The following is a 7,118-nucleotide window of genomic DNA, read 5'->3' on the forward strand; positions in this document are numbered from 1 at the left end:
AGGGCTGAGAATGGTGATGGTTGAAGGTGAGGACCCAGACATTAAAGGTGAGGAAAGAGTGGGAAAGAGAAAAGGAGCTGGAAGACCTGGATGTGGGACATGGATCTTACCTAATTTATTTGTGATATATTATCACAGTCCAGCTCTATGAAAGGACCTAAGGGGAACTTGCATGTCTAAGACTGAAAATGCAGCCCTCAATCTTTGTGTATCTCTTAAGCTTGTGTTTGCCTGTGTCTACAGAACAACTACGGTTCTGGTTGGCCTGAGCTGCATAGTTGTTCTCATGTCAAAACACGTTTGAAATCCAAAACAAGACATCTGTATTCATGAATTACCTGAAAGGCACCTGATGGGTGTGCTTGGAGAATATTATATCACACTGAGTACTGATTTAAAAGAAAACAAACAAACAAAAACCACAACAGGAGTTACAGGTTGCCATTAATAAACAGTGGTAGTGTCTATTTTCAACATAATCTATGTAGTATACTGATACTTGTGGGCTGTCTTGGGAAATGGTACAGATGCAAGGCAGTCTTTTTCACAGTGTTATCCAAATTCCTCTTACTTTCTAGGAGACAAACTTGTTGAGGTCTTTGAAGTCAGCAGCTGCTCTTGAAATCCTGAGGTCTCATCTTTCTGAGCCTCAGTTTCCTCATTTGCCAAACTGACAACTCCTGTTCTTGTGAGGTATGTGATGTTAAGCCCATTCTGAATGTAAATGCTCACTAGTTTTAGTGGACTTGCAGATAACTTCTGATGATTACACATGCCTCCAAATACAATCAACAGCTGGAACATCTAAATCCTTCTCCTAGAGAAGTCTCCTGCAGACTGACTTCTATGAGTGAGAGACTTAGCTGATCCATTGAGCAGTTGAAGAGCAGTTTGATCAGAATCAGCCTGATACAAGGAACAAAACAAAAATGAATTCACTGTATGCAATCTGCAATATGCAAAAGCTATTCAAAACGTAACATAATGAGCATTTCATGCATGCCTATCAAATCATGGCAGTTACACTGAATATGTTAGTAGATGTCAGAAATTACTATTTATCCGTTCCTTCTACTGTTCTCTTTCCTGCGAGCTGTATTATTTTTCTCAAAATAGAAGTGGCAAAATCATTCCTTAACTTCTGTTGTTCCTACTCAATGAATTAAAGACAATTTAAACACAGTAACGTTAGCCCCCAGATTTCAACTATACATAGTTATAACTAGCTTGTAAAAAATCCCTCTTAGCACATTTAAATGAATAGTACTTAGCTGTTCTCTGCAACCAACCTAAGTCCCTATATTATGGTCCTGTTTACGTGGCATGCAGAACCCAAAGCCTTCTGATGTTCGCATCTAGTAGTTACTTAGATCAAAACCAATCCAGGAGATGTGCCCAAACAGTAGCTACATTTTATTTTCAGAGTTGTGGGAACAGCCTGTGCAGGAGAGTAAAGAGTGGAAATTTGGCAAGCACAGCACGAAAAAAATACTGTATTACAAAGGCAGAAAGAAAAATGTCAGGATTTTGAAATATCTGTGCAGGTGTTTTCTATCCCTGCTGTCTTAGATGGAACCCCATTCCACAAAACAAATGGACTTTGATCCCCCCCAGCTTCCATCCTGTCACACACACACACTTCCTAGAAAGGAAGGCAATATAAGTCTTTAAAAGATCCAAATTCTTTGGCATTAGAACACATGGTTGGACTCTCAATTACTGCAAATCAGTGCTACTTCATTGATTTCATTAAACTTTGTTGGCATACACTGAATATGCCCCCTACTGTTAAATAGTGAAAGAAAATATCTTCTCTGGAGAAGGAATATATCTGAAAGAAACTGAACTTGTTCATTTTCATACTTGGAAAATACGAAGGTTTAAGGGCTGTGTTATCCTTTTCTCAAAAATGTTCATCCCACTGGTATAGATAAGGCTCTAACTAGATCAAAGATGATGCTGTTTAGCAGCACTGTAATGCATGGGAGACTTGGTCACTTTTCAATCAAACCTATAAATTTTCAGATCCATAATTGCAGGGTAGTGTCTGGTTTGGAAACAGCTGCTAGCCCCAGAATCTTTTGTGGTTAGTTACTGCAGTATTTTCTCATGGTATATCTGTGGAGGCTTGGGAGAGAAGATGAGTCAGCAGCTGAATGTCTTTAAAGTGGTCATTGACTTTGTTTTCCATAACAAGGGACACGACCTAGGTCAAATTTCTTATTTCAGCTGGCTGAACTCTCAATTCAGCTGAAGAATGAGGAATGAAGCTGAAGAATGCTAGCTCTTAAAAGTTTACAGTTTAAATAAGTTTTCTCTACTTTCTTTGCTAGGCAATCTCAATGTGTCTTTTGAATACATGCAGATCAGGAAAATTTGCTGTGTTTTTTCTCCATTATCAAAGGTTTGCTCTATGCTTCTCTCCAACTTCTAAGTTTATAGTTTACAAGTAACTATATTGTCCTACATATCACTGAAATACATTGCATTTAGTAATTTATGACATCTGATATGCATTACAGCTTTTTTTACAAGGATGAAATTTAATAACTTTTTAAAATAAAACAATATTGGGCTATGTGAAGATCAGCCTTTTCAGGAAGGATAAGAACACATGCAAAGAGATAAATGTTCTAAAACTCAGTTTAAAAATATTTTTTATAAAGGGGTAATCGCCCTGCCTACGCATTCAGTACCCTGCCTACGCATTCAGTACCCTTGTACCACAGGCATATTCCTTAATACTGAAGCGCATATTTTTGCCAAAGACTGGTAGGCGTAACTCATAGGAAGCTGGAGTGCTTCTGTTGAGAATGTCTCTGGGAGACGGAGAGCAAGAATGAGATGATGTCTGATTTCTGTCAGGTGAACCGGAGACGGGTTCCTAACCAACTATCATTGGCCCAGTTGTGTGCACCACTACCATATTGATTTTTGGAGGCCTGCTACAGGTTTGGTCAATAAGACGCTGGAAAGCACTTCTGATATGTACCTGTTTAGATGTAACATCTAAATTCCTCGATAAGGAAATCCATGTTAACTTGTTGTCAAATGCAAATAAGATTTGGCAATATCCACAACACAGGAGTGTTCTTGCAGTTTGATTTCTCTCATTTGGTGTAGTATTAATGAACATAGAGAATATATGGAAGTGGCCCGCAAGAATCAAGCCCAACTCCTACATTTAGACTATCCAAGAAAATCTAAATACTAAAATATAAAACTCTCTGGGTAACACTTCTCAAGTGTTCCCTTGAGCACAGGATCAGCCCGGCTTTGACGATCGGTTTCTGAGAATGGGAAAGTTGCTGCAGTTCTCTTCGACTGATGACTTGCCAATCTTTACTGTGCCCCAGTGGGGAATGGGTGGGAGGATAAAGAGCCCTGTAATTAGAGATCGGTGAAACATGGTCTGGTTTAACTACAATTTTTTCTTTTTTTATGTTTTTGTCACTAAGCTGTCCCTTAGTAAAAGATGGCAGTACTCCTCTCCCACAGTAGGTCAGTGTGGTTTGTTACTGGATCTGACCAAGTGTTTGGATGTCTGGGAGATGAGGACCACAACAGAACTTCACTACTTCACTGAACTACTTCACTGAACCACAACAGAATTTCACTGTCTGTGAGGCCTCTTCTTCCCAGCAGGGCCCCTGCGGTGACAGCTCCGTTGCCAGGTTGCCTGAGTGCAGGCGCAGTCTAGGCCGATGGCAAGACTTGGTGGTGGAGCTGCTCAACATCCTTGGACGGCTGAACCAAGCTGTGAAAGCTGTCTGCTCCTAGAGCAGTTGCATCTTTTCAGAGGTTGTGCTGGTGGAAAAAGATCAATCAATAGGTTGCGTCTGTCTTTGCAGTGTAATGTATTTATGTTGGCAAGCCTTTGTTGTGTAGGCTCAGCTGAAGCGTGTTACTGATGAACAGGGTGATGTGGGAATTTTTCCATCTGCTCTCTTACTGCTTTTGCTGATCTGTGTAACAGGTTTGGTTTTGACTGTGAAGTATCACACTCTTGTAGCTGACAGTAATAGAGCATACTCGCACAGCTGTGATTTAATTACACTACAGCCCCGTTTTCATTGAGTAATGGCTAAGTCCGCCAGTACAAGAGGCATCTTCTGTCAAGTACAAGAGTTAGCTTAGAGAAAAACTAGCAAACCTGTGCTTTTGAGGTTTTTGGACTTGAACGTCAGATAGTGCTGGCAGAGGCTGTAACTCTTCTTTGTTGTCTGTGTGCGAGTCTGAAGATCTGTCTGCATATATCTGTATATTTTCTCTTCTAAAATCTTGTGAAAAGCAGCATTTTTTAGGAAGTAGTTGAAAATTTAAGTAGTTTCTTCAAGGACAAATACCAGATTCCGGTCAACTTCTGGTTGATGTTTTTTTCTTAAAAGCTGCCAGTTTGTCAGGCATTTGAAATGACATAAATAGAAAGTATTGACAAATTTATAATAGCTTATAGCTGGACTATGCTATATTTTTGCTATATTCAGTAACACAATCAAATGCTTTGGGAGCAGAGATTGGATGCTGAATTTGTGATTCCAAGTATAAAAGAGGTCCCTAAGGCATGAATGTAATATCTTGCTTATAACTTCAAATTACTTTTTATAGCTAGAACTAGTATGTCTAGTGGCTAATTATAACGTAGCCTGATGTTATGCCCAACCACCTCTTTCTCTGCTTTCTCGCATTTAACCTCCTAGGCCTTCATTTCAGAAAGGATTAAGTGCGTTGGAGTCTCATTAAACAAAAAAGCAAACAAAAAATGTTAAACAGTTTACGGAACAGGAATGGATTTAAGCATGGTCTTGATAGTTAAATGTGTGATGAGGTGTTTTACTGAATAAGTTTTTCTTTGTCTGGACCATCCCAGAAATAAAGTGGTGTGAAGCATCTGGTTCTAGGAAAACGAATGCAATGTTACGTACAAATAGAAGTTATTTATACGTTTCTAAACCAGCAAAAATAAATCCAATTGACATTTCAATCCTAAAATTGATTTCTTGGGTGCTTTAATGTTTAGATATGAGGGGAAAGTACAGCACTTTGGAGATCTCGGGAAATGTTTTCTATTTTCCACTTTGAGATTTAATGGTCATGGTTGACTGAATTGGCCCAGAATACTCCTTCCCTTCCTCTCATGTTATGCATTAGTCACCATGGCTGTCTTTGGTGTAATCCTTTGGTGTAGGCACTAAAGCTACGCTGACTTCAGTGGGAGTTTCAGGTGCTTGTGAGTTTTGCTGAATCAGGGACTTAAATTATGCCTTGGACCGTGCTTAAGCAAATAATCCCAGACACTTTCACCAATTGGGTATTTAAAACAGTCTGCTGACACGCACGTTGAGAGCAGTGCGTGTCTTCACTGAAAGAAAGTTCAGAGCAAAGGCCTTCAGTTGTTGTAATTGGGCAGCACAACACAAGGATCGAGGCTTGTTCCAAGAAATCCTGGCAATGCTGACAATAATTTCAATCTGTTCATGCACGTCCAACGTTAGTCATGTGGAGTCTCCTGTCACTAGTGCTGGAAAACTGCTGAAGCCTGTGATGAGAAATTTACAGATGTAGAGTTAGAAATTAAGAGGGCAAATGCTTTCTTTTGGAGGAAAAGAAATGAAGTGCTAGGTGTAAGCTAGGCATTGTATCAGGCATCTGTAATGTAGGTGCACGGGTTTGGTGTTGGTGGCAGGAAGAGGACACCTGTGGTACCTGGGAGAGCTACTTACCCAAGTTGTGGAGGAAAAGTAAGTTGAACATTATCTGTGCCGATAACTTGAACAATGAACATGCAAAAATGGGAGGTGGGAGAGAGAGGCCTTTTACTAAAACAGATGTGGGAAGCTCCTTAATTTCAGGGTAATCAAAATCTGGTTTATTTCATTGAAGCTTTTATCATCTGGGTTTTAGGAATAATTCTTGGCTTGCCATGTTAAATATGTCCAAAGGGCCGGAGAGTGTGACACTGTGCACTGTCTCCTTTCTTTGCATTTTCTAAAAAGGAGAGGATTGGCTTTGGGAAAGGAAAGGGTGAGATAAATGACACCTTGCCTTATGAGCAAACTAGTTGGGGGCCACGGAGGGAGGAAGACTTCCAAAAGAACTGGAAGTGTATCAGCCAGGGGAGCGCTAATTCTGGGATAGGTACTGGCACCAATGCTACGTATTAGCTGCAGGAAGGGTTGGGAATAATCTGACAATTGTACCTAGAAATTGAATGGCTGCACACCTTATTAACTAAAAGACAGGCTTATACAGGATGTGCTAAAGGTGTGAAAATCAAGGTGAATGTGTAGCCTCTGTCTGAAAAGAAAGAGCTGCCTTTCAAATGATGCTGTAAAAAGAAATGAGGACCTGTAGCATCGCAATGCCTTGTTTTCCAAAGGAAGATACATGGATGAATGCTATACCATTAGTATTTGTATGGCTGTAGTTGTCTTAGTTTGACATTTATGTGTTAATGTGCGTGCTCTTCTGAAAGAACTGAATCATGCTGTAGCAGAATGAATGGATTTTATTACAGAAAGCGGGGCTATAGAATGGAGCTGTGATACAGGCTGATGATCTTTGCTTTACTTAGATACTGTTTATCTACTTGTTTATGATTTGCACAATGCATTTATATTATAAATAAAACTAGAAAATTCCTACTTATGAAACAATTATGTTCAGAGGCATGGGAGTTACAAACAGTAACGTTACTCTAAGTGAGCTTTAGTCAAATGGTAGAACTGGACTTTGTGTTTTGCATTTTTCAGCCACACGAGTATAATTCTTCTGAGTGTGGAAATGCTTGGAATGCAGACACCGTTAGGGACAATATTATCCTGTGTGTTTTCTTATTATTTTGACAGAAAAATGAACTGGTAATTTACTTGCTGGGCCGATAAAATATGCAGAAATGGTTAATATTAGTGGCAGTTGTGATTTCTCAGCTGGTATAAAGATATTCAAATTTATGCTGCTTTCTGAGTTACCACAAGCAGAATACCTACCGTGCCCTGCTCTTTACAGCGTATCCATTCTATCATCACGTGAATCTCTCTGCATGGCTGCCCCTCACACGGCAAGAGCCGTTCATTAGGAACGGCTGCCCAGCACTGGCTTGTCTCATTCACATAAAT

This window comes from Cygnus olor, chromosome 4 (assembly GCF_009769625.2).
Source record: "Cygnus olor isolate bCygOlo1 chromosome 4, bCygOlo1.pri.v2, whole genome shotgun sequence".
NCBI lineage: Eukaryota > Metazoa > Chordata > Aves > Anseriformes > Anatidae > Cygnus > Cygnus olor.